A 25,422-nucleotide genomic window follows, 5' to 3' on the forward strand; every position below is an offset into this window, starting at 1 on the left:
TCTAATTCCTTTCCAAATACTAAGATTCTTCGATTTTATTACTAACAGGGTCATGGACATTAAAAATTACCAAGGAGGGTTAAGGAATGCTGCTACAAGGGAAGGTTTTTAAAATCAAAATAAGCATCCATGGTGGGAAGAGTTTGATGAGGGAGTCTCTACAATCCAGGACCAGCTCTGAGCCAGCCAGCAGTCATCCCAGTGATCTGGACAATGGTAAGTCTTCTCTTTATGAAGACAAGGTCAGGAGAAGAGCCTTCTAGGACTGTGTCATCACACCCCTAGCAGTTCAGTGGGGCGGGGCAGCGTGGTGGTGCATCCATTCTCATAGGAAATACCTGACTATGCTAAGGGAGTCAACTGAGAGTCAGCTCCATGGGAAGGGCTGGGCGTGGAGAATGATCTAGGGGCTGCAATTAAGTGAGTGGTCGTAGCTCCTGTGCTTGGGTCCGTCTCCCCACTGCCACTTCCCAAAGATTCTGTCCACTCTCTTCGTACTCTTTTTTTCTTCATGGCTACAGCATGCGCAGGCTGAACCTTTGCTTCCAAATGTTATTGGAAGATTTAATTAAGCACCATTTGAAATTTCTGAATGGGAATTGCCACATTACTCATGATTATTACCCACTTTCTTTAAACATAGGGCCAACTGCTAAGCTGTTAGGCACAAGTGTGGAAATTACAAAAATATTTAAATAACCATTATCTGAGACTCTGTTTGCCAAGCATCCTATCTAATCAGGGAAAGCCTGCTGGAACAGATGGGCCTTACACTCTGCCCTAGAAGCCAGGAAACTTGGACAGGCTAGGACCGAGTGCATCAAAGTGCCAAATGTTGCCGCTCCTATGGAGAACTGATTTCCACCCAGCCCAAGACAACCTATGCTGTGCTTTTCAATGATCGCCCGTTCTCTACCTGCAGCAAGTCCCCTGACTCCAGGAAGGTGGACATCGACATTTCTGAGAGACAAAGACCCAGGGTCAGATGGTCTGAAGCAGGAATCCTGAGCTATTTGCAGGGGGACAGGAAAGACAGCAGACTTTAAAGAGAGGGCTATTCAAAGCCGCCTAATGCAGGTGCTTCAACATAGAGAAAATGCCTTCATTTCAACTTTATATTTATGAGTAGTTTACAGAAAGCTTTCCAGCCAAAGGAAACAAAATTGGTAAACACAGTAAGTAATAGATTCAACAAATACAGCTAAGGATAAAGAACTCATTTACATTTAATGAGACAGCAATTGTTTATTAAATAAGAAATGGCAAATAAGAAATGGCGGTGTTTATGAAGATGGCCTTAAAGGTTTCTCGGGAATAATACATTAAACATTGAATATAGCTTTTTATATTCAAAAGATGCAACTTGAGGAAAGGGGGAAGGGAGGGACCAGCAGAATAATGAAGAAAGCAAGAGGCTGATAACTCCTTCTGGAATATAGGGCATCCACCAGACAAAAATTGAATGGAAAATAAATTCCACGAAATGTTCCCTTCCTTGGATGTTACACCACAGGCTGACTCCACAGTATTGATTAAAAAAAATAGCATATGATTACTAGAGAATGTATGGCATATCGGAACATATATTCTGGCCCTGACCCTGTATAATGGATTTTCGAATCAAAATTTCTGCAGTTGTGTTTGCATATGGGGATATACGTTAGTTGCAAGTATATAATTTCTAAGTGAGGAAAAACTAGGGCTTTCCATGAAGAAAAGTGGAAGACTCCCTAACCTCCCATGAAAGATAAGACCAAGCAAAAATTGTGACAGCATAGCAAAGTCATTTCGGTCTAAGATTTGCAAAGACCAGCTGAATCACAGGATTTATCTGTGATGTTTACCTGCACGGTCTTCTAAACACATGTGGTGTAGCAATGGTGCTCATCCATTCTGGGGGCCAAATCACTTTTTAACTTGTTGCTTTATGTCTTAAATAGTACCATACACAGAGTCAGAACACCTGAATTTGAGTCCTGGTGGGCCACTTGCTAGCTGTGGCAGAAAATTCTAGTTTTCACCAATATCTTCTCTTCCTATTTTAATAGCTGGCCTACATTTTCCATCCATTGCTTCAGTTAGGTCTCCATTGGGCACTGTTCTGACCAATAGGATGAGGGCAGAGGTGATGTGTACCATTTTCAGGTCATGCTTTTAGAAGGAATGAATGTGTGATTCCCTTGTTTCCTTACTCCTCTGGGCTGTCTGGGTTACAGATGTGATGGCAAGTGCTGAAGCAGCCATTTTGGAACTGGAGTTAAAAGCTGTGGCTGTCAAGATCACTCCACCAGGCCTAGGCCATCTACCTACTTGAAAGAGAAATAAATGCATTTCTACCTTGATTAAGCCACTGGATTTGGAGTCGCCCTTGTTAAAGCATTTTTTCTTGACTAATACAGAACTCAATTATAATGGCCTTTGAAACTAAGACATTATTTTATACATTTACCTCTGGTTTTTAAATACAAACTTCTTAAGTGTCAGGACTATAATAAAGTTGAGACTGTAAAGCAAACAAACTATGCTCTTCCCATAGCTATTAAGGAGAAGGATAAGAGCAAAGGAAGGAGAACAAAGCCATATACTTGGAAGTAAAAAAAAAAGCCAGTTAATCACTTTACAAGAGAACTGTGACGAAACACCATACTGAAATACCAGGAGTAGTTGTAACATGAAGAATACTGTTTGTAATACTGACATGTTTCACTTAAGAGAAGAAAAGTTTTAGGTCAGGCCTTTGGGTACTGGCTGAAAATGTACAAAAATGGAGGTTGACTTATCAAGAGAAATCCAAGTCAGCCAGAAGAAGTGCTGGTTACATGAAATAAAAGCAAACAGAAACAATCTTCATTTTTGTCTTACCATGTACTTCATAATTATCCCTTCAATTATATTTTGAATTTATTTTTATTAAGATATTTAAACATTCACAGAAAAATGACAAAATAAACCCATACATCTATCATTCAGACCAAAAAATTATCCAGATTTTGCCACGTTTTTTGCTTATCTATCTTTTTGGTTTCTTTCTCTCTTCTTCCTTTTTTTTTCCTTTCGATTTTTTGAGGTCAGCATGAGTCACATGCAAGTAGAACAGCACAAGGGAAACCAGAAACCAGAAATCTCTCTCCTTCAGTTCTAGCCAGTGTTTGCACAGTCAATCAGGGAAATCCAAGGAGGGGGAGGGAACAGCATCCTCTCCCCTCAGATTGACCACTGTCCTCTTAAAGACATGAAAACTATGTCCAGCCATCCTGATGGTACTTGGCTGACTTTCCAATTCCCTACTCTTCAGGCCAAGGAAGGAACTGCTTGGATTATTAGAATATTGCCAACCCCATTAGCAAAGGATATTCGAAAAATCTCCAGAGATCTTCTTGGAAATGTGTTAATAATAGGATGGGCATATATACAAAAAAGGGAAGAAGTCCTGATAACCTGAGAACAAACACAATGGTAGCTCTAGGCAAAAGAAAAGAGGCAGCTGAGGCTTTGGGAATAAGTAGCACATTTATATATAAAAATCAGTAGTATTTTTATATAAAACTCTGAGGATGGGGGAACAGACTTGTCCTCTGATTCCCTGAAAATCTGAATAATCGTGGGCTATGGGACAGTTATGTATGTTTCCAGTCCCTGAGTGTTAAGCCCACCAGGATGGGACTGTCATAGGGCGGGTGGCTATGCAGAGCCAGGGGCCAGGTGGGAAGCACCAGAGGGGACCACTGGGGACTCTGTTGCCCCCAGTGCACGGGCAGAGGGAACTAAACAACAGAGGGTAACCATCGCTCCAGTCCAGCCCATCTCTGTACATGGATGGTTTCTGTTCCCAAGTGGCCGGGCTCAGAGGTAAAATCTCTGGGTATAAAAGGCTTGACCCATTCTTTAGGGTGGTTACTGTTTGCATGTCAGGATGAAACAGAGCATGTCAGGAACGGCAAGAGGGGATGGGACCTCATGGGTGGGTAACTGTTTTCTTTTCGGTGGCCTTGAGACAGTATCTCTAGGTAGCAGCAGTGGTACCAGCCCCCAAAGCCAAGCTGCATGCTGCAAAGTGCATCATGTGTTGGGCTCTGGGGCTTAGCTCTTTTGGTATTCCAGTCTTACGCTGACATTAACATTGGCTCAGAGATACAGGCTTGATACACCACCACTCACTGCCCCCCATCCTCACCTCCCACCATCACTGCCCTGCCCTCTACTCCACTAGCCCCATCATCAAAATGCTCCAAGAAGCATCTAATGGGTCAGACAAACAATTGCATCAACGACAGAATCCCCTACATTCAGGGAGGTGACAGTGCAAAGCACTGACCCACACACTTCTGTGTGTCACATAATAGAGCTGATAAAACATCATCAACTTAATTTAAAAATGTGTCTTCCAAGTAGAAGTAAAATCAAGTAAAATAAATCTACTATTGGTTTTAGGTCAGGGAGCCTAGGTTTCCGGAAGGAAGAGGGTTGATGAGCATTAAAAGTGTGGAAGACCTTGACACTGTAATTCAGTCATGATGAAGGAAGGAGGCAAATCTCTTCCATGTCTGTGTAAAAGGATCCTCACCTCCTTCAAAGGAGGAGCCCGAAGCACAGGGAGGTGAGGAGCCTCTCGGGGGCTCGGGAGTCCGTGCAGAGCCGGAGGTGATGGCAAGTGCTCTCCGGATCCCCCTCCGCTTTCCATTTCTCTGAGCCAGGCCATCCTTCCTGGAACAACCCATTTGTGGCACCCAGGTCTCAGCCACAAGGACTGTGTGGCAGTCACCTACTACACGCTAAACAAGCCTCTTTCTGCCTCCCCCAAGGTCAGTGGCTTAGCTGGGGAGAGAAGATTCATCTACATATTTGCTTCTAGAAGAGTGGTCACCGCAGCGGCATCCGGGGCCAGAGTCTTCTGTCCCCTGAAACCTCCCCTGACGCTCAGAGCATCCCAGCCCAGCCTCACCCTGCCCCTCCTGGACCTGCAGGTACCAAACACACACCCGAAGCCACAAAGCGCAGCCCGAGGGCTCCAGCCGTGCCCAGCTTCCCTTCCTGGGAAACGCAGAACAAATAAAAGTATTTGCTTCGAAACACCAGAACGAGCTGCTCCTGCCCGTCGTGATAGACTGTTTTTTAAGACTAAGTTGCAAATCACCGGAAACTCACCTTTGCAGTCACACACACACACGCACACACACACACACACACATATGTGTACAACAAGATAGCATGTAAGTTATCCCATCGTTAGCACTCTGCCCCAGGATGGTATAATAATAAGTGATGACAGTCACTAACATTTACAGCATCGTCTTCTAAGATATACAGATGCTTTCCCCTTAATTCTGAAAATTCCCTACAAAATAGGTGCAATTTTTACAGCCTTTTTTCACAGAGCAGAGTGCCGAGACAGAGAGCTGCAGTACTTTTCCCAAGGATTCACAACTTGGAAGTGGCAGATCCTCACTTTCAACCCAGATACTCTGACTTAACCATTATTAAATACCATTTCCAGTAAGAGTGTAATCTGAAGTATTAAGTGATACTACTCTGCCTTTAATGTAATCTACATATATCAGGTTGTTTTCCCAAATTTATAGTGATGGATGATATTCTGTCTGCCTGCTTTACTCTAGGGGTTGGGGAGGGAGGTGGTGATGACTTTTTTTTTTTTGTTCTAATGGCCTGATTCTTCTTTTCTTTTCTTTCTTTTTTTTTTTTTTTTTAAGGCCACTCCATGCTGCATGTCGGATCTTAGCTCCCCAACCAGGGTTCGAACCCGTGCCCCCTGCATCAGGAGTCCAGAATCTTAGCCACTGGACTGCCAGTGAAGTCCCAATGGCCTGATTCTTCATGTGGGAAGGTGACTTGGGGGCTGGACATCAATCAGAGGTGGACATCAGAGGCATCCTTGTTTCTCCTTTTGCACTTGTGTGGTTTCACTCTTGTCCCCAATCTTCCACCTCTGTTTGCCTGTTGCCTTCAGCCCCAGGATATGTTCTCCACCATGAAGCTCTCACAACACAAGCTTCCCCCTACAGGACACTAAATCATCATTTCCTGGCGAAAGCAAGAGTCTTTCCTGGCACTTTGGTCCCTTGGTGGCTGGTTAACCTCCCCTGAGGCATGTGCACAGAGCTGGAGCCCACCAGGCAACTACAGAGGCAGGGCCTTTGCCCCTCTGCTGTAGGGAATTCTTCATTACTTGCTACCCATGGGCCGGGGCTGGGGGCTCAAAGTACAATATCACTGCTTGCATTTAAAAATATTCTTCTAAGCCCATCCCCCGAGGGCAGCAAATGCTCTGAGGAGCAGATGCTGGCAGACAAAGTGTGTTCTGTGCCCCATGGGATTGTCATCTTCCTAAGAAAGGAAAGAGAAGGCAGGAGCCCTGGGCAAGAGCTAGAAACACTCCTCTCCCCAGACACCATCTGAAAACCAAAGCTGACAATTGAGCTGGGACCGATTGATGAAAGTGAGGAAAGAGCCCCTCAGAAATGTTCCTAGATGGTTCTATGCTTCACTCATTGCTAATCTACCTGTAATTGGGTTTGCCACAGGCTGGAAATTTGGGTACATACAGGCAGTTCAGGACCATTAGTTAGTTCTCCCGTACTGGGGCTCTGCTCTACAATCCATGCCATCAGGAAAAGACTTGGGAGCTACCAAAGGGTTTCAAAGATATTCACCCTTAGAAGACTATCTCCAATATAGTTTTAGTCATAACGACGAAGGGACCACTTGTCTAATGGAATTCTACTCAGTTTATCACATCCTTCCCCTAAGAACCAACCAAAACAGACAAACAAACAAAATGGCACAAGGAATAATTTGACTTTGATCCGAGGTTGGGAAAAAAGTTTATATCTACCTTATATTCAGGATATGTGGAGTTAACTGGGTTAAATACATATGGGTGACCTAGAAAATGCATGACTCCTTTAAAAGAGCTGGCTTCTTTTGTCTGGTCACCCAGAGGCACGCTGGGTGGTTTAATTAGAAAGAGCAGTTGGGGCAGATGCCATGCTGTCAACAGCCTCCATTCCCCAAGCAGGAGGAAAGCTGGGAGGCAGTGCCCTTCTGAAGGAAAAGCAAAGCACAACCAGGTAGAGATTGGGTTTCTTCAAGAAATATGGGGAAAACAAGTCCATGTGAATTCAAAAAACTTTTTTGAAACTTTATTGCCCTTGGTACATAGAAAAGTAATGTTAATATATAACTTAATCTTAGACATGATTTTGCTTTTCACTTGTGAACTATCTAAGATAACAGTCCAAAGCAATGGAAAAGCCAAGAAAAATTAGAACAGAGTGTTAAGAAGTATATCCTATCTTCCTTTGTACTTATGAGTTATCCCTTCGTAGATGTACGTGTGTGTGTGCGTGTTTGAAGGTGACCTAAGTAAACTTTGTTTGCTGTATAAAAAAAAGAGTATTTGTAGTAGTACTTGTTTGTAAGTTGCTACATCCCTGAAGATCTTGATTTTCCCTGCCTGCCAAAAGTCACAACTGACTAAATGTTGTGTTTGGGCAACAAGGGCTATGACACCAAGATGAGGCACTTATCTTCTTCACGTTGTGCCTTAAGCCTCAGACTATCACAGGGTCATCATGTAAGTCATTTACTGCTCACTCATTCATTCAGTAACTTTGACATCATACACTGTGCCAGGCACTGTCCTAGGAACTGTGGACATACACGTGACAAGGCCGTTCAGAGGTTCACATGGTCGGATAGGGAGACAGATATGTCAACACATAGTGTCCACAGAACATGTTAAGTAACAAAATTAAAAGTCCAAGCTATTGGAGCAGTAAAAAGGAGGAAAGAATAACCCCTACAAGATCTAACAGCAGGAAGACGAATATCCATAGAGGAGGCACCATCTGATTTGGGCTTTGAAAAATTGATAAATGAGTGGGATTGACTAGGCAAAAAGGGAATGAAGCTATTGGCAGCAGAGGAAACAGGCACGTGGGTTAAGAGGATTTAAAATAGCAAGTGGTCAGGTTCACTGGAAATGGGAGTGAAAATATACGTAGGTGTCAGGTTTCAGATAACCGAGTGTGCCACACAGAGAGGTCAAAACTTGGTTTTACAGATGGTGGAGAAATGGTGAAGCCCTTCAAACTATGATCTAACCTAATAAGATTCGCATTTGAGGACGATCTCTCTGGGAATAGAGAAGTGAATGAAATTATATGGAGGGGAGACTGGAAACAGAAAATATTGGGAAATGTTACTATCATATAGGTTGGGGATTATGAAGTTCTAAGATTGTGGTCGTGGGCATAAAGGGTAGAGATACATTTTTTAAATGTGTAGGAGTTGGAAATAAATTGGGTTTAGGAAGTAACTGGACATGAACAGTATGGGAGGAGGAGACCGGATGACTCCCAGGTTTCTAGGAAAAGATGGCCCTGCCATTCATCAAACTAGGAAACGCAAAAGAAGGGGCAGAAGTGGAAACCCCAGTGATGAGTGCAATGCCAGTCCCTAGAGTTGAGGCTGTCTCTGGGGCTTCAGGTCAAGCTGCCTGGCGGACTGTTGTAAATTCACCTAGCACTCAGGAGTGCAGAATTGGTCTCTGTTCACATTTAGATTTTTAAAATCTTTTTAAAAATTGTGGAATATAAACTAAATGCCTAAAACATAGACGTGCAACTTGATGAATTACTGTCCACTAAATGTCCTCGTAACCTCCACCCAGACAGCACCCCAGAGCCCAGGTGCCTTTTTGCCCGTCCCGTACTCCGAGCATCACCCCATCCTAAACTTTATCATGACCAATTCCTTGGGGTTTTGTTTGTTTGTTTAGTTTTGTTCGTTTTACCACCTAAGTCTGCATCCTTGAACATAAGAGTTTAGCTTTGTCTGTTTTGGAATGCCACACAGTATGTCCTTCTGTGTCTGGCTACAGCAGGTCAGCGTGATTTCTGTGAGTCATCCTCACTCCCTGCAGTTAGAATTGACTAATTTTCAATGCTGTTTGACATCCCATTGAATGAAGGGACCACAGTGTATGTCTTCATTCCACCATGATAGACATTCCCATTGTTTCCATCTTGAGGAGATTTTAAACAACATTGTCAGGAACATTGCTGCACAGTTCCTGATGCACGCGTACACACGTTCCTTACAACTCAGAGTGTAATTTCTGGGTCATACTGTGTGCATATCTTTGGTAGATAAACGCAGACTCTTTTCCAAAGTGACTGCCCCCATTAACAGTCCCGCTGGCTGTGCGTGAGGCATACGTTACTCTAGTCTCACCGACACTTGGTGCTGGCAGGTTCCTCTTCTGTCCAAGCTCTCCCTCTCCCCTCTGCCCTCCTCTCCCTCTCTGTCCCTCTCCTTCTCCCTCCTGCCTCCTTCCCTTCCGTCCCCATTCTGTGAGTGTACCTTAGCATCTTACTGTGGTCTTAATTCACCTCTCCCTGATACCTGATGATGTTGAATTGGCCTTTTGGGTGCCTTTTCATAAAATGCCTGTTTAAGTCTTTTGCTCACTGGAGTCTGCTGGATTGTCTAAAAATTTAGACTTTGATCAAAACACGTGAATTGCAAAACACTTATTTTAAAGGTATCTGCAGCAATTGGAGCTGACAGAAAACTTCAGTCCCCCTGCCTGTTCTTTAATGGTGATGGATGGCCAAAGAGGCCCTGACCCATCCAGTGTGTGGTAGTCTTGATGTGAGAGGTGAGAATTTACCCTCAAAAAGCTAGTTATTTTTGTGCTATACCTTATCAGCTGGCTGGCTGTGGCGCCTTGCTTTCTTTCCCTACCCGAGGGCTCAGGGTTTGCTATCGTAGCCATAGCTTTTGGCTTTGGTCCCTGTCTCTAATCATCCAGAGGAAGTCCCCACAAGGACATCTGTGGGTCCTCTCAAGGGCAGAGCAGGCAGAAAAGAGACCTTGGGAAGTTACATCTTTCCAACAGAGCAGTCTCACGTATAGAGGATTCTCAAATATCTGCAAGGATGATAACGGAAGATAGAAAGAAAAAATGGTGGATGAGTTGGCTCACAGTTCCATGTGTTTGAAACACACCAATTTTAACAAAGTTAAATTGACTTCTCAGCTGCACGACTGAACAGGGGGTACGCTGGATAACGCAGTTATAAGACAGCGCTCTAGGGAATTCCCTGGTGGCCCAGCAGTTAAGACTCTGTGGTCCCAATGCAGGGGGCCCAGGTTCAATCCCTGATCAGGGAGCTAGATCTCACCTGCATGCAGCAACTAAGAGTTCACATGCCACAACTAAGGAACCGGCAAGCTGCAACTAAGGAGCCCTCGAGCCACAACTAAGGAGCACGCTTGCTGCAACTAAGACCCGGCGCAGCCAAATAAATAAAATAAATAAATAAAAATTTTTTAAAAAAGAAAAAAAAGACAGGGCTGTGGAGTAAAAGGCTTGGGTTTGAACCCAGGCTCCGCCACTGCCAGCTGGTAGCATTAACAAACTACTCTACACATCTAAACTTCCCTCCTCTAAAAAGGAGACAGAACAGTGTCTATTTCATAGGGCTTTCTTTTTTTGAGGCTTAATGAATATATTTCACGTAATGTGTTCAGAACAGAGCTTGGCACATAGTAAATATTTAATGTAGCCATCAATTGTCCTTGTGATTATCTTATTATTATCCCTGCTTCTTCTGCTAGTGTGGATCCCTGACTCTCCAGATCCAGAGCCACAAGCTCCCCTGGAGCCATGCAAGCATTTCACGTGTGCTCATGGGTCTGCCTTGTAGGACATGAAACGCACATCTTCACATGTTTGACTCCAATAACATGACTCACGATGGGCACAGGTGCATATGGAAAGGACACTCCCTGAAATGGTGTGTTGTCAATGGTTGTTGTGAGGGATGGGCCCTCATTGTTAGTGTTCGATGTTAATCACCTTTGGGGCAGAATTTAATGTCCTCTGTGAATAGTTACCCTCCCACCCCACCTCCCACCAGCATCACTTCTCTACTCTTCACTAACGAAGACTTTTGAGAGGCTGCATGGAAGGGCTTTGAATTACCTCCAGTAGAGCTCGTCCTTGAATGAAAACCCTTCCTCGGAGTCCAAGGCACAGGAGCACATGGTGTCAAAAAGCTTGGGCACAGAAAACACAGCTCTTTGTGGCTAGGGGAAGACTATTTCCCATCATTGGATCACAGTTGTGTCTTTTTGTTTTGTTTTTCCTGAGAAATGAAGGATGCCATTACTGTTCCAAGGCTCATGGTGGGAAAATAAATATGAAAGGTTCAGCTTAGTGCTCTACATCTTGTAGGTGGTAAGAACTCTTGATTTTCTCTCCTTCTGTCCCTTTCTACCTGGAGTTTCTTCTACGTAGGGTGTGACCCCAGACATATATTTCCTTATTCACCTGATTGCAATATCCTGACACACCATCCCAGATACATGCAGATTCTTTCCTACTTACATGCCCCAGCCTCTGTGCTTCCATGTTTCCATGCTTCTGCTGTCGAATGGGATTGAGGATATTGCAGAAAGGGGGAAAGCTTCCTTCCCCAAGCTGACTCTGAACTGTGCCCATACTTTCTTGGTATTGCTTTCGGGACACTAAGAAGAGTAGCGAATGGTAAAGATAAGGAGCTTCTCTGCCCTTGGTCATTTACTCATTCATTCATTCTTTTTAACCATCATATACGCACAAGTGCCACGTATGAAACAAAAATGCATGAGACATGAATTCTGGCTTCAAGGACCCCCAATTTTGAGGGCAATCAGATCGTTGGCTATGAACTCCTTTATTATTATAGATTTCTTACTGCTACCCTTTCTGTATCCGTGTTCCAAATTCCCAGTTATCTGGTAACTGACTTGAAATGATTGGTCCATAGTGGAAGTGTGCTGTTGGCTTATTTCCTTTCATTTGATGTACACGCTAACTGCTGGATTTAGATATACTAAGAGGCCTGGAGGCAAGGGGTGAGTCTCTCATCTCCCCACCCCCTTCTCCCCCAGGCAGCTCTGCTGGATCAGAATGGAGAAGTCAGTCCAGGTGGGAAAGCATTCCAGTGGCAATCAGCAAATTTTTGTATCTCCTGAAGCCTTGTCAGTATCACATTTAATCTGAATGTTATCATAATTATTATAACTTTACATTTATATACACTGAGTCTCTGAGGAGAAAAAGAGCACCATGAATATAAAAGAAGATGATTAAGCTTCACCCCTCTCTTCTAGGGAGACAGAGCACATTTTTATAAAATTCTTTTTCTGCCTTCTCCTGACTCACTCCTTGAGGTATCACCTGGATGTACGTACTGCCTGGGGGCTATTTCTTTCCTGGGTGGGATTGGCTTAGAAAAAATGCAGAAGAGGAGGGTGGTGATGGAGGCAAAACATGTTTGTGTCCAAAGGAAAAAAAATCTTGCAAAGATTCAACAAGAAAGGAAGATGTATCAACTACCTAGTGAAACCCAAACCCTGAGTCACTTCCTTTACATTCTAATTCAGCAGTCACTAAAATTCTCAGAGAAGTAGTACTGTCCCTATTTTATAGTTACAGAAACAGAAGCGCCTTTAAATTCAGGACCTTGCCCAACATCAGCTGATCTGGGGTATAGGCTGACTTCAAACCTCTCTCTGTCTCTTTCCGAAGTTCCTGCTATTTTGGTGTGATCTTGAAAACACGTTTCTGACCTTATTCTGATGCCTCCTAGTTTGAGAGATACTGATGACTTATAAATCCTGTCTCCCACCTCCAAGGATCTTCCAAAGAGGAAATGGGATTGATGCACAGAATCCAGGAGCAACCAATCCAAGATAGATGTGAATTAGGTGTGAAAATGAGACAGGAAGTGGGCAGAGCACAACCTTTAAAAGAATGACAGCCAATGAGGACACAACATAACCTGGTTAGAACCAACTAGGTCCTAGATGGCGGATGAGTCGACTTCCACTAGACCTTGAGCCTCATTATACGCTCATGGTAATATATCAGCATATGATTAGTGACACACCCACCAGCGCCATGGCAGTTCCGAGGCTGACCATAAAAGGTCAAAAAGTGGGTGGTGGCCCAATTCCTGGAAATCCCTGCCCCTTCTCCAAGATAGTTGGAATAATCCTCCCACTTGTTAGCCTATGAAATTATCCAGCCCATAAACAAAGCACCCCATATTTCGGGGCCTCTCGCCTTCTGACATGACCCACACCCTGTCTGTGGAGTGTGCATCTCCCTGAATCAACCTGCCTTCTCTTTTCTATGACTTGCTCTTCAATTTTTTCCTGTGAGAAGCCAAGAACCCACACTCGACAGCCATCCCAGGGACTCACCCGAGACCTAGGACGTGACCATACTCTCCTTCCCCACTTTCTTTCCTGCAACAAAATCACACGGTGAGCTCGGCAGGAGTTGAGATGACAGGAGATAAATGAGAACTACAGTCCTAGGACAGTCTTCGTGGAGGAGCAGGAACTCATAGAACAGGAGCACCAAGGGGCCAGCATGATGGAAGGCAGTAGGATGGCAGGAAGCCCCAGGACAGGACTAGGGCTGTAGGGGCAGGGAGAAAGCAGCCCTGCCTGGCAGAGAAGGGCAGCCCAGGGGAGCTGGGGCCATACGGAAGGTCTGAGGCCTGGGAGATGGATTCAGGGGAGAAGAAAGGCACAGCTTGAGAAGCAGGGAAAAGAAAGAAGGAAGGTACTTCCTCTGGGCCTCCGCTTTCCTCACAACCCCAAGGCCAACTGCTTCCTCATCCCCCCCTTGGGCCACTGGGCAGCTTTGCAGAGAGAGGCCAGCGCGGTGCCTGTCACTCCTGGCTTCTGTGGTTGCTCACGTACGTTCCCCCAGTGGCTGAGGCAGCTGCAGAGGCGGCTGGGTCTCTCCTGCTACTGGGGAACATGGTGATGCCAGACGGGAAAGTTCCAGGTGAGAGGAGTTGGGCAGCCCGGGGCATCGGCCGGTGCAGGGAGCACGGCTGGCTCCCAAGTCTGGAAGACATGGCATGGTTTATGTCGGCCAGGGATTGATTGGCAATTTTTCAGCCCGAGCAGAAATCCCGCTGTGCAGAATGTAAAAGGAAAGGCAGGTGTCTAGGAATGGGATGACAGGGAGATGGGAGGACAATCCGGGCAGAGTGGAATTGCTAATGGAGCAGCAGGGAGCCTTGTTTCTACCGAGGGTCACTGACAGAAAATAAACCCAGCCAACGGCCAACCAAAGGGTTTAGTTTGTTTAAGAAATATATGAAAAGCTTACACTCAGCTATTTGAAAGTGAAGGGATAGGAAAACAAGTTCCTACTGTATAGCACAGGGAACTCTATTCAATATCCTGTGATAAACCATCATGGAAAAGAATATGAAAAAGAATATATATATATATGTATAACTGAGTCACTTTGTTGTACAGCAGAAATTAACACAACACTATAAATCAACTATACCTCAATAAAATTTTTAAAAATGAAAAAAAAATAAAGTGAAGGGATAGGAAACACGGCACAGTTACAGAACTCCAACCACACCACTGTCCTGCTTAAACTCTTCCCGCCCCCAGCTCTCAGTTAGGAAGAGACCTGTGGCCTTAACTCGGCACATGATGCTCTAAAGTACTAGTGTCACTTTTTAATAAAAGTAAGACAAAAGTTCAAACACGACAGCAGGGTATTTGGTGAAATATAAACGCCCCCTCTCCACTCCCTCAGCTGAGAACCCACGTGGAAATACTGTGTGCGTTTTCCAGTATCCTGCCACATTCCCGATGATCAAACTCAGAAGCCACCCCTGAGTTGGTTCTCATTGCTGCCCTCCCAGCCAGGTCAGGCTGCTTTCAGATACTCAGAGGTCCAGGGCTCCTCGCCTCCAACGCTTTGCTGAGGCAGCACCCTCTGCCTGCAAACTGTCCTCCCACCAGCCCATGCCTCCCACCTGCTACTTGGTGACACCTTCAACACAGTTGAATATTCACCCCAAATGTCACATTCTCTATGAAGTTTTCCCTGATATGACCCCATCGACCTGCTCATCAACTTAAAGGTCCCATCACCCCCTGCATGTATTTAATAGTTGCCCTGACTTCATGCCTTTCTCCCCTTGCTGAGTCAGCACTGCTCCAGCGCAGAGATTGTCTATGCATCTCTCTGCTCTGAGAAACCAGCCAGGAGATGGATGAAGAGTGAGAGCTCTGGGAGTGTTGGTGGAACGAACTAATAGATGGATGAATGAATGCATTCAATGCATCGAACCAAATTTAGAAATGCCCTTAAATTCCTTATTCTTGTCAAAACAGGAGGGGAGACAGAGAGAAAAAGAAGAGAGAGAAAAAAAGTGATAGAGAAACAAATGGAGGAAAGACTGATAGCCATAGAAAGGGAGACATATAAAAGAAAAAAAAGAAAAGAAAGAAACAAGGTAAAGGTCCCAAACATTTAAAAAGACAACAAGATAAGGCACTCTGCTCACACCCTACTATTTACTTGGATCTGTTCATTAACACCCTTAGAAATGGTACATGACCACTTCTCATAGTTCTTTCTATTCTCTTCATTCTTAAACTATCAGAGAACAACTTCTGGGCGGAGTAGATTGAACAGTCCTTTGAGGAAGAAAGTATTGTCTGAATTGCAGTGATGGTGCTAAAAGAAACTTTATCTTTGCAGCCAAATGAAGTAGTGTCTGTAAGGCGGAGGATGGGGTGAACAAAGAAAAACATGACAGATTGAGAGGGGTCCAGGTCCTCCAGCAAAAGATCAAACTATGGATGAGATTTGGATTGTACCATGGCTGCTCTATTCCTCTGCCTCTGCCACTGCTGTAGCATCACTTTGTTGTGTGGCCAGAGATCCGTTTTTACAATTTGGCTGTGGGACCACTTAGGGGCTCACGACAGGGAGCTGACCGCCTACCCGAGGAGGAGCTTTCAAATCCACCCAGAGGCATGGGGTCAGGGACTATTTTGAGAAGCAAGACTCTCTCCAAATTTAGATTCAACCTGAATGCAAGGGTGTTTATGTAATTATGTTTAATTGCCATGACCTCTGGAAGTCAAAGGAGAAAACTTTCCAAGATGAGGTGTCTTCAGGGCCCCACAGAGCTGGGATGCTCCTCATTTCTCCCTCTTGGTCCTAGAATATGAGCATGGGAAGAACCCTTGAGTTGGGCAATAGGACCAGGGCTAGAGGACGGGTAAAAGCCCTGCAGAACCAGGAGTGCAGGGTTCATGATGGGGATCATTTAGTCATCGGATGAAACCATGTGTGCACCAGGCAGAGGAGGGCACAGAGTCAGAGTAGGAGCTGGTGACTGAAGAGATGGAGGACCCGGGGACAGGGAATGTGGGCAGACCCGCCGGCGACAAACCCCACCCCTGGAGCAGGACTGAGGGAGGCTCTCCCTTCTTTACACACTTCTGTAGTATTCTAATTTTCAAAGCAAATTGTATTACTTTGGAAATTGGAATGTCACTGTTTGCAGATGACACGATACTATACGTAGAGGATCCTAAAGATACTACCGGAAAACTACTAGAGCTAATCAATGAATTTGGTAAAGTAGCAGGATACAAAATTAATGCACAGAAATCTCTTGCATTCCTATACACGAATGATGAAAAAATCTCAAAGAGAAATTAAGGAAACACTCCCATTTACCACTGCAACAAAAGGAATAAAATACCTAGGAATAAACCTACCTAGGGAGACAAAAGACCTGTATACAGAAAACTATAAGACACTGATGAAAGAAATTAAAGATGATACCAACAGATGGGGAGATATACCATGTTCTTGGATTGGAAGAATCAATATTGTGAAAATGACTATACTACCCAAAGCAATCTACAGATTCAATGCAATCCCTATCAAATTACCAATGGCCTTTTTTACAGAACTAGAACAAAAATCTTAAAATTTGTATGGAGACACAAAATACCCCGAATAGCCAAAGCGGTCTTGAGGGAAAAAAACGGAGCTGGAGGAGTCAGACTCCCTGACTTCAGATTAGACTACAAAGCTACAGTAATCAAGACAATATGGTACTGGCACAAAAACAGAAATATAGATCAATGGAACAGGATAGAAAGGCCGGAGACAAACCCATGCACCTACGTTCAACTAATCTATGACAAAGGAGGCAAGGATATACAATGGAGAAAAGACAGCCTCTTCAATAAGTGGTGCTGGGAAAACGGGACAGTTACATGTACAAGAATGAAATTAGAACACTCCTTAACACCATACACAAAAATAAACTCAAAATGGATTGAAGACCTAAATGTAAGGCCAGACACTATAAAACTCTTAGAGGAAAACATAGGCAGAACACTCTATGACATAAATCACAGCAAGATCCTTTTTGACCCACCTCCTAGAGAAATGGAAATAAAAAGAAAAATAAACAAATAGGACCTAATGAAACTTAAAAGCTTTTGCAAAGCAAAGGAAACCATAAACAAGACGAAAAGACAACCCTCAGAATGGGAGAAAATATTTGCAAATGAAGCAACTGACAAAGGATTAATCTCCAAAATTTACAAGCAGTTCATGCAGCTCAATATCAAAAAAACAAATAACTCAATCCAGAAATGGGCAGAAAACCTAAATAGACATTTCTCCAAAGAAGATATACAGATTGCCAACAAACACATGAAAGGATGCTCAACATCACTAATCATTAGAGAAATGCAAATCAAAACCACAATGAGGTATCACCTCACACCAGTCAGAATGGCCATCATCAAAAAAATCTACAAACAGTAAATGCTGGAGAGGGTGTGGAGAAAAGGCAACCCTCTTGCACTGTTGGTGGGAATGTAAATTGATACAGCCACTATGGAGAACAGTAGGGAGGTTCCTTAAAAACTAAAAACAGAACTACCATACAACACAGCAATCCCACTACTGGGCATATACCCAGAGAAAACCATAATTCAAAAAGAATCATGTACCACGATGTTCATTGCAGCTCTATTTACAATAGCCAGGACATGGAAGCAACTTAAGTGTCTATGGACAGATGAATGGATAAAGAAGATGTGGCACATATGTACAATGGAATATTACTCAGCCATAAAAAGAAATGAAATTGAGTTATTTGCAATGAGGTGGATGGACCTAGAGTCTGTCATACAGAGTGAAGTAAGTCAGAAAGAGAAAAACAAATACCATATGCTAACACATATATATGGAATCTAAAAAAAAAAAAAAAATGTTTATGAAGAACCTAGGGGCGGGACAGGAATAAAGACGCAGACGTAGAGAATGGACTTGAGGACACAGGGAGGGGGAAGGGTAAGCTGGGACGAAGTGAGAGAGTGGCATGGACATATATACACTACCAAATGTAAAATAGATAGCTAGTGGGAAGCAGCTGCATAGCACAGGGAGATCAGCTCGGTGCTTTGTGACCACCTAGAGGGGTGGGATAGGGAAGGTGGGAGGGAGACGCAAGAGGGAGGAGATATGGGGATATATGTATACGTATAGCTGATTCACTTTGTTATAAAGCAGAAACTAACACCATTGTAAAGCAATTATACTCCAATAAAGATGTAAAAAAATAAATAAATAAATAAAATAAGGGAAATAAATAGAAAAATTTGTTTAATCCCCAGTGCCAGGGAAAGCTGTCTCAGAACCCAAAAGGACCCAAGGACCTGTCTCCCAGCCCTCTTTCTCAAAGCCAAGGATTCTTCCCATGTGCCTGGGCGCACGGGCCTTGTTCTCTTCTTATTTGCCAGGAATTGGGGTGAGGAATAACCCACGGTTTACTCCACATGGGGTGGGGCTTTGAGGAGGGCTGGCATCTCTGCAAGCAGCAGCCCCAGCCTCTTTCCTGGGAGGGCGGGGGCCACCTGCCTGTGTGTGTTTGCTCACAGGCAGGAGCTGTGGCCTGTAATCATCATTAGCTCTCTTTGGTGTTTACTGACTGTTATTAATTAGAATGAGCAAACTTGGCATTAATGTGCCTGCCATAAGGATGAAGGCTCTTACCGCACAGCCATCGTGCACAGGCAGCTAGACAGGGGCTCATTTACCAACTGTTACCAGGATGATGCAGGGCCACGGGCACCAGGTGATGGAGGACTGGACAGAGGCGGGAGGCTTGGACCCGCATTTCTCTGGAAATTTAGAGTTCTGGGGAGCTTTGCCAGAGCAGAGGGGAGCAGGGCCTCTCCTTATCTCACGCGGGAGCTGCTAGCTGGCTCCAGGTAGCTTCCCAGAGCAGCCCAGGCAAACCAGTGTGGCTCTTGGTCACCACATAGAACTTCCCTCTGGCTCTGGTCACAGCAGCCTTCTCCTCAATCAGAACACTGCTGAACACAACTCCCTTTCCAAGTCAGTGGGTGAGTGTCCTGCTGCCCTTGATGAGAGACTCGGACCTCCAGTGGGTCTTGGGAAAGATGTTAAGGGTGGGTGCAGTTGCCAAGAAAGAGAAAGCACTGTTTGGGGTTCTGGTCTATCATAGAAGGCTAATATTCTTTGGTTTCTTTGGAAGTGATGCTATACTTACGTATTTCCTCCCATTAAAAGATCAGCCTTCGAAGAGGAGAATACCACCATGTGGGACATTTGGAAGACGGGAGGTAGAGGAACGTGTCAGCTGGAGAGGAGGGTTGATTCCTCCTGCGTGGGTAAGCGGCCTGGGATGTGGAGAGGTCTCAGGACAGAACAGAGACATTTCCACTGGCTCAGAAGTAGGATGCACAAGAGCCTTGAGGCAGGAGAGAAGAGCATTCTGCCCAGAGAAGTCACCTGTTCCCCTCCAGCTCCCCAGAAAGAGGCAGAACATTTGCCACCACGTGGGCAAGGACACCAGGGCCATGCCCTCCGGGCTCTGGGTCCCGTGTTTTGGGTCGTGTGGGGACCATTGTTTACTTTCCCATGGGATCTAGGCACAGGTCAGACCCACTGCAGAGCTCAAGTCTGAGCAACCAGGGAAATGAGCAGCAGCTCTCACGTGTACAAAGACCTGACCAGCAGCCAGGCTACGTGCCTCCTTGCCCACAGCCTCCATCCTTCCCTCTCCGCTGTGTGAGGATTCTGTGTAGGCAACAGCTGCCCTGAATGCCTCTGTTCCCCGCGGACACTTATGCCTTTTGAACTGAGTCCTAGGTGGAAGTAAGGGTACTGTGAAGAGTAGGAGGGCTGATGGATGAGAGCACTGGGGTAGCAGGGGGACCTGGGGGACCTGAAAATTTGAGGAAAGGATGGGTTAGGATTCTGCATCATCAAAGGCCTCAAAGAGTCCACAGGAAAAAACTCTCAGACAACCCCACAGTTCTGAGATCTCAACGGCTAAGGAAGGGGAGGCCCCTTGGTCATGGAGGTTTTAGCCTGCAGGGGCAACTGGGGAAGGGCACTTAACATCACCGCGGTGGTCACGTACCCAACACCCAGCAGTGCTCGTGCAGTGCCGCTCTGAAATGGTGCTCCTTTCTGCCTCCCTCTTTTCAGGTCCTACTTGCTCTGTTGAAAATCTAGCCACTCCTTTAGGCATTTGAAGAGATACATGCAGTTTCAATCTCAAATTCCACATCTACAAAGCCTTCTTGACCCTCCAATCTGAGCTGGGTTTCTCCAGCCTCTGTGGGTTGATTAGACTTTGTATGTTCTTGGAAGGCAAACAAAGCGTGGAAACAGAGTGGACAGTCTTTCCCATTTGGTCGTGAGCTGTTCAAGGTCAATACCTATGATTTATTTATCTCTCAGTTCCTCTAGATCCAGTGCCTGGCACGCTTATAGGTACTGATGAGTGAGCCAAAGAATGAAAACTGCCATGGAGAGGTCTTCCGGAAGCGGCTCTCCTATTACAGATACTACAGGGACGATACATTTACAGTTAATATTGAACCAGTGCGTAAAGAGATAAGGAAGAGAACTTTTGAAGATAATGTAGATGCTGAAGTATGGAGGGAGTGGGGGTGGGGAGGAAGTGACATTCACTGAGCAGCCACTCTTCACCCGGTGCAAGACACGGGCTTGAAGCGTGTTGTCCGGTTCAGCCGTCGGCACAACCCCCTCAGGTACTCCCTCCTCACCTGGGTGTCCGCTCTTCCTCTCCGCCAGCCCTGTTCTGGGGGACAGAGTCCAGTTGTGAACAAGAGGAGCAGAGGAGCGATCATCACTGTTTACTCACAACCCACAGGTGACTCTACAGCTCAGGCAGGTAAGTGTCTTGCTGGGCTCTGTGTAGCTCCCAAGGGTTCAGCCAGAACTGAAAGTCTGGTCCGTGTGGCTCTCAGGTCAATTCTCTTTCCACATTCTGGGTTGTATATATTCCAGAAGAGTTGGGCCAGGGAACTCTGATGTTTCCACTATGCAATCAAGGGGGGCATCCTGCAAGAGCTTGCAGGTCCTGAGCATTCTGGGGCCTCCCAATAGCCTTTGGTGATGTTGAACCGATTCCATTTCATGAGTCAGCCCTGGGCTTGGCATTAGCATTCCATGGGGAAGGAGAGGGCTGCCTCTCTGTCACTTTGAGTCCTAAATCGTTTTCAGGTGCTCATTTAGAGACAGGCTGGGGAGATCTCCTGTCATGCTGGGAAGAGGGTGGACGTGGTATCCTTTAGACCTCTCCTCTAGACCTCTCCTCATCAGAGTTACTGAAGAAGCACGGGAATTGATTTGATGCCGAATGAATAATCAGCTGCCATCAATAATTGTAATCACTAATCTGGTGCAATTAGAGGCAATTATAATAAATGCAATTTCCTCCCGAGCCACTAACGAACTACAGAAATATGAATTGACTTAAGGGGGCTGGCAGTGATTTATGCAATTGTGAGATCACAAATTTCCATTATCTTGGTAAAGATTCTTAAAGGAGCCGGGTACTATTTTGATTTCACACCTAAGTAATGAGAAGCTAGAAAATACAACTTCAAAAGTGATGAGCACAGAGGCCACTGTATTTCTCTCACAGCTAGCTTTAGATAATCCTAGAGACCGTGCAGACTCAGCTGGGACTGTCATGTGAAGGTCTGCTCCTTTAAGTTTTGCTTACTATAGAGATATTCAGAGTTCAAACCTTCAAGTCTTAAAAGAATGAGGACTAGAGTCCAGTCAATTCTGCAAGAGAGGGTGTTGACAGGAACATCTGGGTGGAGATGACCTTTTTTTATTCCCAAGGAAGGCCTGCCTATTGGCCCATTAGCCTTTCCACATCCAAATGAATCCCAGATTTCAACAGAAAGGCATCTTTATGTACATCGAATGACCTTAGAGCTTTTCGGTATCTTAAAAATGCTTAAATAGCTTTAATTATGTTATTCCTGTTCTCAGAAATTTTGAATGGCCATCTATTTTCTAGGGAATCAGCCAGAGGGTTTTGAGGGGATCCACAACACGGCCCCCCCAGACTGTGATAGGAGTGTCATAAGTGAGAGTGGGGGTGGGAGGTGAGGTGACTGAGCCCCCGTCGCGCTTGCCTGGGGAATGACGGTTTTCATGGAACACTGGGCTTTCAGTGTTCAACCGGGGAAAGTCTTCGGCCAACCCAGATGAGCCGTTTCCATGGAGACAGAGGCCAAGGCCAGATAACGCAGGGAAAGAGGTTAGACTTCATTCTCATGCTACTGAGAACCAAATTCAGTCTCCCGGCCATGGGCTAGAAGGCTCTACCTACTCTGACCCCAAACTCCTCTCCCACTGGTGGACTCCACCAAGCTTTATTTCACACAGGCCTTTTATTTTCTCTTTCTCAAATGAGCCAAGCGTGTTCTTGCCACACGCCTTCCCCTTGCTTTTCCTTTGCCTCTCCTGACCCTGATTTTCCCACGGCTGGCTTTCCCTTGTCATCACCTCCAATGACCCACGTCACAGCAGGCTCCCAGGCCCTCGCTGTCGCATCAGAGCCTGTGTGTGGGTCTGTGCCTCCTGCACTCACCCTCTCTGTCTCATTGGCTGCAAAATCCCAGGCCTAAAAGGGTGCCTGGGTATCATCCATCTCGTGAGCAGCTGAACCTCCTTTCCAGCCCCGCCTTCCACCACCTCTGCACATACACTCACCGCCATGCACACTTGCGTACATGCTGGTCCCTGGACACACCCCAGCTCATTTCTGCCTTTTGCTGGAAATGCCTTCCCACATGGCCGTCAGCTGAAATTCTTCCAGCAGGAAACTCAGTGCCGATAACTTGAAAAGCCTTTCCTGGTCCCTTGGTGGGGGACGGCCCCCTCTTGTCCATTGACAAACATCTAGCTTGTACTGCGTGCCAGGCACTAAGTGCTTTAGCTCCCAACTCGCTTCGTTCCTTATTGTGTCGTGTTTGTTCTGTGTCATCACCTCCACTAGATGGTCGGGTCCGGAGGGCAGCAGCCGCCTCCCTGCCTCACCCTCCGCCCCGAGGCCCTGGCTCTGTGTCACCTGCTCCAGGATCCCGGCACTTCGCCAACTGAACTGATGGGGACAAATTCCCACCTTTGTGAGGGATAAAACAGGAAATGCTACACAGTACCTTACACACAGTGGGATCTCCTGCACAAAGTAGGATTGTGACTTGAATAGGAAAGGAGCCTGCATGGTGCAGTGATGGGGAATTAACTTAAGATTCTGTGGGCATAAATGCTAGTCTCAGGGCTGCCACTAACTAGGTAAGTGGCAATGACCGAGTCCCTATATCCGCTGCCCGGGCTCTCCTTGCGTGCAAAATGAGGAAATATTGTTTGGATTTCTTGAGTGCCTCCAGGTCTAACAGTCCACGGTTCTCTGCGTTGCTAGAACTGCAGGGGACACGGAGGCGGGGAAACTCACATGCTCATGTTTATAATTTCAAATGGAGGAAGCTGTTGTTTTCCCCCTTCTCTTCTCCCTAGTGGCAGCAAACAAGCAATAAATATGGAAATCCTAAAAGCCAGAGTAAAATAGTGAGTATTCTCCATCTTGCTGACAAAGTACACAGACGCTGCAGCACAAAATGAATGGGCTTGTCCTCCACTGCACTGGCATGAATTCCTCCCACCCCAGCAAGAGCAAGCATGGCTGGACCATCCACGGGACAGGTATCCTTTGTCCTGCAAATGCCAGGCCCCCTGGCCCTGCTCCAGCCAGCGCAGCAAGGGCGACCACTGCGGAGGGAGGGTGCCTTATTCTACCACCAGGGAGCCCCACGGGGGGACTGCATCCAAGGCCAGGAAAACAATTCAAAGGGGACAGAAACAATGCAGGGGAAAGGGGAGAGCGGCTTGGGGAACGAGTGGAGGAAAAGAGGAAGCACAAGGCAAGGCATAGGTAACCAGCTTTCAAAACTGTGCAGACTGCTCGATAATTGCTCTGCACGTTCGCTGTCTGCCTTTTAAGCACAAGCCTAGATCGCGGGTGACTCCCCTCACCAGCAAATGTCCCAGTAATAACCAACGTGATAAGAGCCTTTTGAAGCTGATCTTCAGAAACCTTTTCCCCAGGTGGCGCTGGGTGGACGGCTGCTTATGTGGTGGGTCTGCGGCTCCTACCTCCACCTGAGGCTGGGCCTGTTCCACCTGGTGCCCAGGAAGGCGGCTGCTCTTCCCGAGGCCAACACGTTCCCCTCGGGCTGGTCTGTGTGACCTTCCCTACCTGGGAGGCAGGTGGCAAGCTCTCTGGTCTTCACCAGGTCCCTTCAGAGGGAGTCCTCAGATTCCCTACCTACTTCCTAACCATTTCCTCAAGTTCCTACAGCTCCCACACATCCAGTTAGATCTTTGTTCTTTAACTTCATTCTGGGTGAAAAAGGCTCATCCCTCTGGACCAATGTCTTGAATCCCACTACATATGTGTCACTCAACAAGAAAGATACCCAGCTTCCTCAGGGTCTGAAGCCCCCAAGGCATTCACATCCAGGTTTTGTCCTCAGCTCTGATGATGACACCAGGCCAGCACTGGGCAGGAGGAAAGGGATAGTGTAGTACCACTCAGAGCAATGGGACCCTACCCCACTGAGAACCACGCTCTCTCCCTCTAGCTGTCCAAATCGTACACACTCTTCCAGGCCCAGCTGAAGTCCTGCCTCCGTGAAATGGTCTCTGAATATTGTATTCCTCACGGAAGATCACCTTCTCTGCTCCAATCATATGCGTGCCTATATCTCACTATTTAGCACCACCCTGTAAAACATTGCGTAATTGTTTCACATGTACATGCCTTGTTTCCTTAAGTGGAACATATCCTTTATAAAATCAAAAGTGTCAGATTGATGGATGGATAACAGATAGATAGATGAACTTCTGATAAAGAAAACTGAAGAAACTGTTAATTGTAGAATCTAGCGATGGGTTAGTGGGTACTCACTGTAAACTTCTTTCATCTTTTCTGTATGTTTGATGATTTTCATATAAAAATGTTGAAAAACTTTGAATAGTTTCTTATCTTCTGCTTCACTCATTAATCTTGAGAAACTGCTTATGAAGTGCCTACTACGTTCTGGGCTCTGAACTCTCTGTTCACTTTTCTTCTCCTAACCAGGGTGATGCTGAGAAAAGTTAGTGGGTGCTCAGCCCGTAATTGC

Source organism: Eubalaena glacialis, chromosome 10, assembly GCF_028564815.1.
Source record: "Eubalaena glacialis isolate mEubGla1 chromosome 10, mEubGla1.1.hap2.+ XY, whole genome shotgun sequence".
NCBI classification, from domain to species: domain Eukaryota; kingdom Metazoa; phylum Chordata; class Mammalia; order Artiodactyla; family Balaenidae; genus Eubalaena; species Eubalaena glacialis.